The sequence below is a fragment of the Macaca fascicularis genome, chromosome 10 (assembly GCF_037993035.2).
Source record: "Macaca fascicularis isolate 582-1 chromosome 10, T2T-MFA8v1.1".
Classification (NCBI taxonomy): Eukaryota; Metazoa; Chordata; class Mammalia; order Primates; family Cercopithecidae; genus Macaca; species Macaca fascicularis.
In genome coordinates, this window is record NC_088384.1 from 81,112,252 (window position 1) to 81,119,694 (window position 7,443).

General features: G+C 41.1%; 1 pseudogene; it reads left to right on the top strand.

Moving 5' to 3' along the window:
* The first annotated feature begins 3,828 nt into the window (after positions 1-3,828).
* LOC102139608 (TAR DNA-binding protein 43 pseudogene) lies at positions 3,829-5,020 on the top strand (annotated as a pseudogene).
* The last annotated feature ends 2,423 nt before the right edge of the window (positions 5,021-7,443 follow it).

Below are 7,443 nucleotides of genomic sequence, written 5' to 3' on the forward strand. Positions count from 1 at the left end.
TTAGTTTGGCTGGATATGAAATTCTGGGTTGAAAATTCTTTTCTTTAAGAATGTTGAATATTGGCCCCCACCCTCTCCTGGCTTGTAGAGTTTCTGCCAAGAGATCTGCGGTTAGTCTGATGGGCTTCCCTTTGTGGGTAACCTGACCTTTCTCTCTGGCTGCCGTTAACAGTTTTTCCTTCATTTCAACTTTGGTGAATCTGACAATTATGTGTCTTGGAGTTGCTCTTCTCGAGGAGTATCTTTGTGGTGTTCTCTGTATTTCCTGAATTTGAATGTTGGCCTGCCTTACTAGGTTGGGGAAGTTCTCCTGGATGATATCCTGAAGAGTGTTTTCCAACTTGGTTCCATTTTCCCCCTCACTTTCGGGCACCCCAATCAGACGTAGATTTGGTCTTTTCACATAATCCCATACTTCTTGAAGGCTTTGTTCATTTCTTTTTCCTTTTTTCTTTAGACTTCTCTTCTCGCTTCATTTCATTCATTTGATCCTCAATCACTGATACTCTTTCTTCCAGTTGATCAAGTCGGTTACTGAAGCTTGTGCATTTGTCACATATTTCTCGTGTCATGGTTTTCATCTGTCAGTTTGTTTATGGCCTTCTCTGCATTGATTATTCTAGTTATCCATTCTACCATTCTTTTTTCAAGATTTTTACTTTCTTTGCACTGGGTACGTAATTCCGCTCTGAGAAGTCTGATGGACTGAAGCCGTCTTCTCTCATCTCGTCAAAGTCATTCTCCGTCCAGCTTTGATCCATTGCTGGTGATGAGCTGCGTTCCTCTGGAGGGGGAGATGCGCTCTTATTTTTTGAATTTCCAGCTTTTCTGCCCCGCTTTTTCCCCATCTTTGTGGTTTTATCTGCCTTTGGTCTCTGATGATGGTAACGTACTGATGGGGTTTTGGTGTGGGTGTCCTTCCTGTTTGTTAGTTTTCCTTCTAACAGTCAGGACCCTCAGCTGTAGGTCTGTTGGAGATTGCTTGAGGTCCACTCCAGACCCTGTTTGCCTGGGTATCAGCAGCAGAGGCTGCAGAAGATAGAATATTGCTGAACAGCGAGTGTACCTGTCTGATTCTTGCTTTGGAAGCTTCGTCTCAGGGTGTACCCCGCCATGTGAGGTGTGGGGTTTCAGTCTGCACCTAGTGGGGGATGTCTCCCAGTTAGGCTACTCAGGGGTCAGGGACCCACTTGAGCAGGCAGTCTGTCCATTCTCAGATCTCAATCTCCGTGTTGGGAGATCCACTGCTCTCTTCAAAGCTGTCAGACAGGGTCGTTTGCGTCTGCAGAGGTTTCTGCTGCTTTTTGTTTAGCTGTGCCCTGTCCCCATTGGTGGAGTCTACAGAGACAGGCAGGCCTCCTTGAGCTGCTGTGGGCTCCACCCAGTTCGAGCTTCCCAGTGGCTTTGTTTACCTACTTAAGCCTCAGCAATGGTGGGTACCCCTCACCCAGCCTTGCTGCTGCCTTGCAGTTACATGGCAGACTGCTGTGCTAGCAATGAGGGAGGCTCCGTGGGCGTGGGACCCTCCCGGCCAGGTGTGGGATATAATATCCTGGTGTGCCGCTTGGTAAGACCCTTGGTAAAGGGCAGTATTGGGGTGGGAGTTACCCGATTTTCCAGGTGTTGTGTGTCTCAGTTCCCCTGGCTAGGAAAAGGGATTCCCTTCCCCCTTGCACTTCCCAGGTGAGTCAATGCCTTGCCCTGCTTCAGCCCTCACTGGTCGGGCTGCAGCAGCTGACCAGCACCAATTGTCCAGCACTCCTTAGTGAGATGAACCCGGTACCTCTGCTGACAATGCAGAAATCACCCGTCTTCTGTGTCGCTTGCACTGGGAGCTGGAGACTAGAGCTGTTCCTATTCGGCCATCTTGCTCCACCTCCTATCAAACATTTTTAAAAAGCTAATACAAACTATTCCAAAAATAGAAGATGGAACACTCCCAAACTCATTTTATAAGGACAACATCACCCTGATTCCAAAGCCAGAAAAATCAACAACAACAACAACACAAGAAAACAAAACTGCAGGCCACTATCCCTGGTGAATATACATGTAAAAATATTTAATAAACTGCTAGCAAACTGAATTTAACAGCACATTAAAAGGATCACACACTAAAATGAAGTGGGATCTATTCCTGGTATGCAAAGCTGGTTTAACATGAAATTCAACCAATGTGACGCACCATGTTTACAAAATGAAAGACAAACCACATAATTACCTCATAGATATACAAAAAGCATTTGACAAAATTCAACATCTTTTCATGGTAAACACTCTCAACCAAATAGGTATAGAAGGCGCTTTCTTTAACGTAATAAAAACTACATATGAAAAACCTACAGTTAAAGTCATAATCACTGAGGAAAACAAAGCTTTTCCTCTAAGATCCAGAGCAAGATAAGGATGCCCAATCTTGCCACTGCTATTCAACATAGTATTGGAAGTCCTGGCTGGAGCAATCAGGCAAGAAAATGAAATAAAAAGGTATACAAATCAGAAAGGAAGAAATAAAATTATCTGTTTAAAGATGACATGATCATAAACATAGAAAATTCTAAACACTCTACACCGAAAAAAAAAACACTCTTGGAACAACCAATAAGCATATTCAGTAAAGTTGCAGGGTACAAAATCAACATACAAAAATTAGTGGCATTTCCATACACCAACAATGAAGTAGCCAAAAAGAAAATTAAGAAAACAATCTCATTTACATTAGCAACAAAATGAAATATCTAATAATTAACTTAAGCAGGTAAAAGACCTGTACACTGAAAATTATAAAACCTTGATGAAGTTTTAAAAGACACAAACAGAAAGATATCTCATGTTCATAGATGAAAAGACTTAATATTGTTAAAAATGTACACATTACCCTAAGCTATCTACAGATTTAGTACAATCCATATCAAAATCCCAAGGGCAGAAATAGAAAAAAAAAATCCTTAAATGTATATGTATCCCAAATAGCCAAAGTGCCATGGTTTGGACATTTTTTCCCTCCAAATCTCATGTTGAAATGCAATCCCCAATGCTGGAGGTGGAGCCTGATGGGAGATGTTTGTGTCATGACGACTGATCCCTCTTGAATGGTTTGGTGCCATCCTCATGGTAATTAGTGAGTTTGTGCTCTGAGTTTGTGCAAGATCTGGTTGTTTCGAAGTGTGGCCAATGGATATATTATGCAGTGTTTCTCAAACACATTTAACCACAGGCCCTTCTTGTGCACTAGCACTTCACATTACACACTTCTGTAAACACTGCATCTACCATCAATGAGCAATTCCCTGCCAGCTCAGTGCCTGCACAGGTCTGTGATGTGCTGCTGTCTAAATTTCAGCATGGCTTCTCATATGAGGACAGTGGGTTTAGGGGCTAAGGGTCAGAACTCAGCCTCCTCAATTGCAGCATCCTGAATCTTTCTTACTTGTCCCTCCTGCAGAAAGGGCATTTACCTTGCCATTGGAGTGTATTTTCCTCTCAGGTCATCACTGAAGACATAACAATTGCTTATGTGGGATGATGATACAGATCAAGTAGTTGGCCATGATGATCACTGCTGACAAGGTAAACATCCAAAGGAGCATGGCTGGCAAGAACCAAGAGACAGCTCCTCCAAATGTTCTACATTATGTACCGCCTTGTTACAACTTATTTTCATGTTTGGCCATGAGTTAATATGAATTCTAGAAAGTCTTGAATGAGTCCCAAGAAGAACAATAAAAATGATTATCAAGGAGAATAAACTAAGCTGTGCTTGGATCCGTCACTGCTTCAGTGTCCCTGTTGGGCTTTCTAGCAGTGGCCTAAGTGGAGAAGTAAAAGATGTTTGAATACACTTGGGTAAGTGAAGATGAGAATAAGGAGCTCATGGAAATATCATCAGAATACAGTGGGGTAGTGCTGCCGTCCACAGTTACAGCCCAGTTTCCAGGGGCACGTGAGCTCCACCACAAGAATGCAGTGTCTCAATGTATGAAAGGTATCCTGCTGGTAGAAGGAATTCTGCATGCCCCTGATGCTGACAGTGGAAATCTGGTATATGTTGTCAACTGTCCCAAAGACAACAAAAGAAAAATGGGTGAGACAGCAGTGAAAGTGAAGAGCAGTCCAGAAAATATCTTACTTAATAGTACTGGTAATTAGTGAGTTTGTGCTCTGAGTTTGTTTTTCCTCCTATGGAGACAGAATCTGAAAGAATATTTTAGTACCTTTGGAGAAGTCCAGGTAAAGATAGATATTAAAAGTGGTCAAAGGGGTTTGGCTTTATTCTTTTTACGGAGTATGAAACACACGTGAAAGTAATGCCACAGTGACATATGATAGATGGATGATGGTATGACTAAATTTCCCAACTCTAAGCAAACCCCAGATGAGCCTTTGAGAAGCAGAAAAGTGTTTGTGGGGTGCTGTACAGAGGACATGACTGCAGATGAGCTATGGCAGGTTTTTCTGTCAGTACAAAGAAGTGGTAGATGTCTTCATCCCCAAGCCATTCAGGGCCTTTGCCTTTGTTACATTTGCAGATGATCAGATTGCCCAATCTCCTTGTAGAGAGGACTTGATCATTAAAGGACTCAGCATACACATATCCAATGCCAAGCCTAATCATACAATAGCAATAGAAAGAAATGGAAGATTTGGGAATATGAGTGGATTTGGTAATAGTAGAGGGGTGCATCTGGCTTGGAAAACAACCAAGATACTAATATAGGTGGTAGATGAACTTTGGTGTGCTCAGCATTAATCCAGTCATGATGGCTACAGAGCAGTTGGGGTACAATGAGCATGTTAGCCAGCCAGCAGAACCAGTCAGGCCCACCAAGTCATAACCAAAGTAAAGGCAACATGCAGAGGGAGCCAAACCAGGTCTTTGGGTCTAGAAATAACTTACAGTGGTTCGAACTCTGGTGCAGCAATTGGTTGGGAATCAGCATCAAATGCAGGATCAGGCAATGGTTTTAATGGAGGCTTTGGCTCAAGCATGGATTCTAAATCTTCTGGCTGGGAAATGTAGACATTGAGTTATAGTTGGTTATAGTACGGAATAGTGGGAATTCAAATTTTTCTAAACTCGTGGTAAGTATATAGTAAGATACAAAAATTTTCAAAACTGGTTTGTTCAGTGTGGCATATATTCAGCAGTATTTTTGACAATTTTCTTTAGAAAAAGATGAAGAGATAAAGGAATTGTATAAGTTGTTACATAAAGAGTTGGAATATATTAAGAGTTGAGTTACATAAAGAGTTGAATAAATAAAGAGTTGAAATATTGAGTAGTTGAAAGTGACTGGCTGTTTGTCTGTTGGAAAATCAATACATTACAAGTGATATCTGTAATATTTTATCCCTGGACTCATCAAGTGAATTCTTTGAGTGCTCAAAATGGAAATCATTGATTAGAACTACAATCTTTTCTCCTTGTCTTAATTTGAATCCCACCATATGATTTTTTTCCTTAATAAAATCTCCTTTTGGGAGATCATGGTGTCAGTGTTTGATTCTTTTGTTTTTTTAACACTTGTCCCCCTCCACCTCATATATAAAAGTACAATATGAAGCCTTCATTTAATCTCTGCAGTGCATCTCATTTCAAATGTTTACAGAAGCATTTCATTGAAAGTAGTACTGTAAATATCCTGCCATAGAAATACTTCCATCTACATGCTGTCTCATTCAAGAATTCATCATCACACTTCACAGGCTGTCTTTGACAGTGGGTGTTCCCATTTTGATTCACTACTCTTTATTTCATGGAGTCATATCGACATCACGAACACAAGGCTGTGATACGGAACCAGAAGGCTGTCTGAACTTCTGAAACTTTGTGTGGGATTGGTGGTGCTGCCAAGGCACGGAAGGCTAGAACGAGCGAGAGAAGGAAAGAGTGCAGATAGACAGTTGATGAGGCATCATGAATATTTTAACTTGGTGAGATGTGTCTCTCAATCCTGTCATTTTGGTGACAGTATACAGACAGCAATAATAAACAATGTATGAAAGTCTTTTGCATTCAAAGGACATCCACATGTGTTGGAAGACTTTCAATGAGCTTTGTTCTTAGGCAATCCACGTTAGTTGCGTGTGTTAAGTGAAACGATACCTGTATTTTCCTACCCTTCTGTCAACTGCTATGAATGCTGTATGGTGTGTGTTCTCTTCTGTTACTGATATATAAGTGTGGTAATGTGAACTGAAGCTGATGGGTTGAGAATATAAATCGAGCTTGTGGTGTGCTTTGAAGTACTTGGAAGCAGAGTTCAACAGTGAGCTCAGCTGTCTCAAAGAAGGGTGGAAGTTCTAATGTCTGTTAGCTACCCATAAGAATGCTGTTTGCTACAGTTCTGTGTCCTGTGCTTGGATGCTTTTTATAAGAGTTGTCAATGTTGGAAATTCTTAAATAAAGTTGATTTCAATTTTTAAAAATGATTATCAGGATCAAAATAGGATATGTGGTGAAAGGTTCAATGATTTGGGTTATTTTTGGCCATTAGGTGGCACAATACTGACTGTCACGATACAAGCCTCCTATCTTGTGTATTAGATTTTATGGAAATGATACTAATTAGCTTCTTGCATCTTCAGAGTACCACAAAAGTTAAAAAGGACTTAAAGGCAACTTTATGAATACATGAGAACATATTGATCATTAGGTTGATAAAATCTGTTTCATTAAATCAGTGCATTTGGAGATTCTGATTTTGACATCTGAGAACTGATGTATGGATTTTCCTTGACAGCCAGTCTTTATTTGCATTTGTTGGGGGCTGGACCAGGTAATTGCCCAAACTTCTTCCTCAGTTTCTGTTTATCTTCAATCCCAGCAAATCTCCCTCAAAATTTAATTATATGGAGGAACTTATGTAGATTATCTCACCTGGCTCTAGTGACCTCAGTTATATCACCAACTCATATGTCCTATGTGTTTCCAGTGGTACAGTTGATCATGAAATTGTCTGTATTTTGACTGTACAAGTTTTATACGATCCTAATGATGCTTGCCCTTTTCTGGAGAGCATAGAACATAGGTTGTGTGTTTACACAGATCTGGTCCATAAAGTAATAATAAATCAACATTATTGTGGAAAAAATATAAAATAATAAAAGAGTATGACATCTGCAGTCCCCTTGCTCCCTTCTCTCTTACTCCCACTCTCGCCATGTGATATCCTGGCTCCCACTTTGCCTTCTACCATGATTGTAGGATTCGTGAGGCCTCCACCAGCAGCAGATGCTGCTATGCTTCCACTACAGCCTGCAGAACTGTGAGCCAATTAAACTTCTTTCTTTATAAATTACCCAGTCTCGGCCAGGTGCGGTGGCTCAATCCTGTAATCCCAGCACTTTGGGAGGCCAAGGCAGGCAGATCACGAGGTCAGGAGATCGAGACCATCCTGGCTAACACGGCGAAACCCCACCTCTACTAAAAATTAGCTGGGT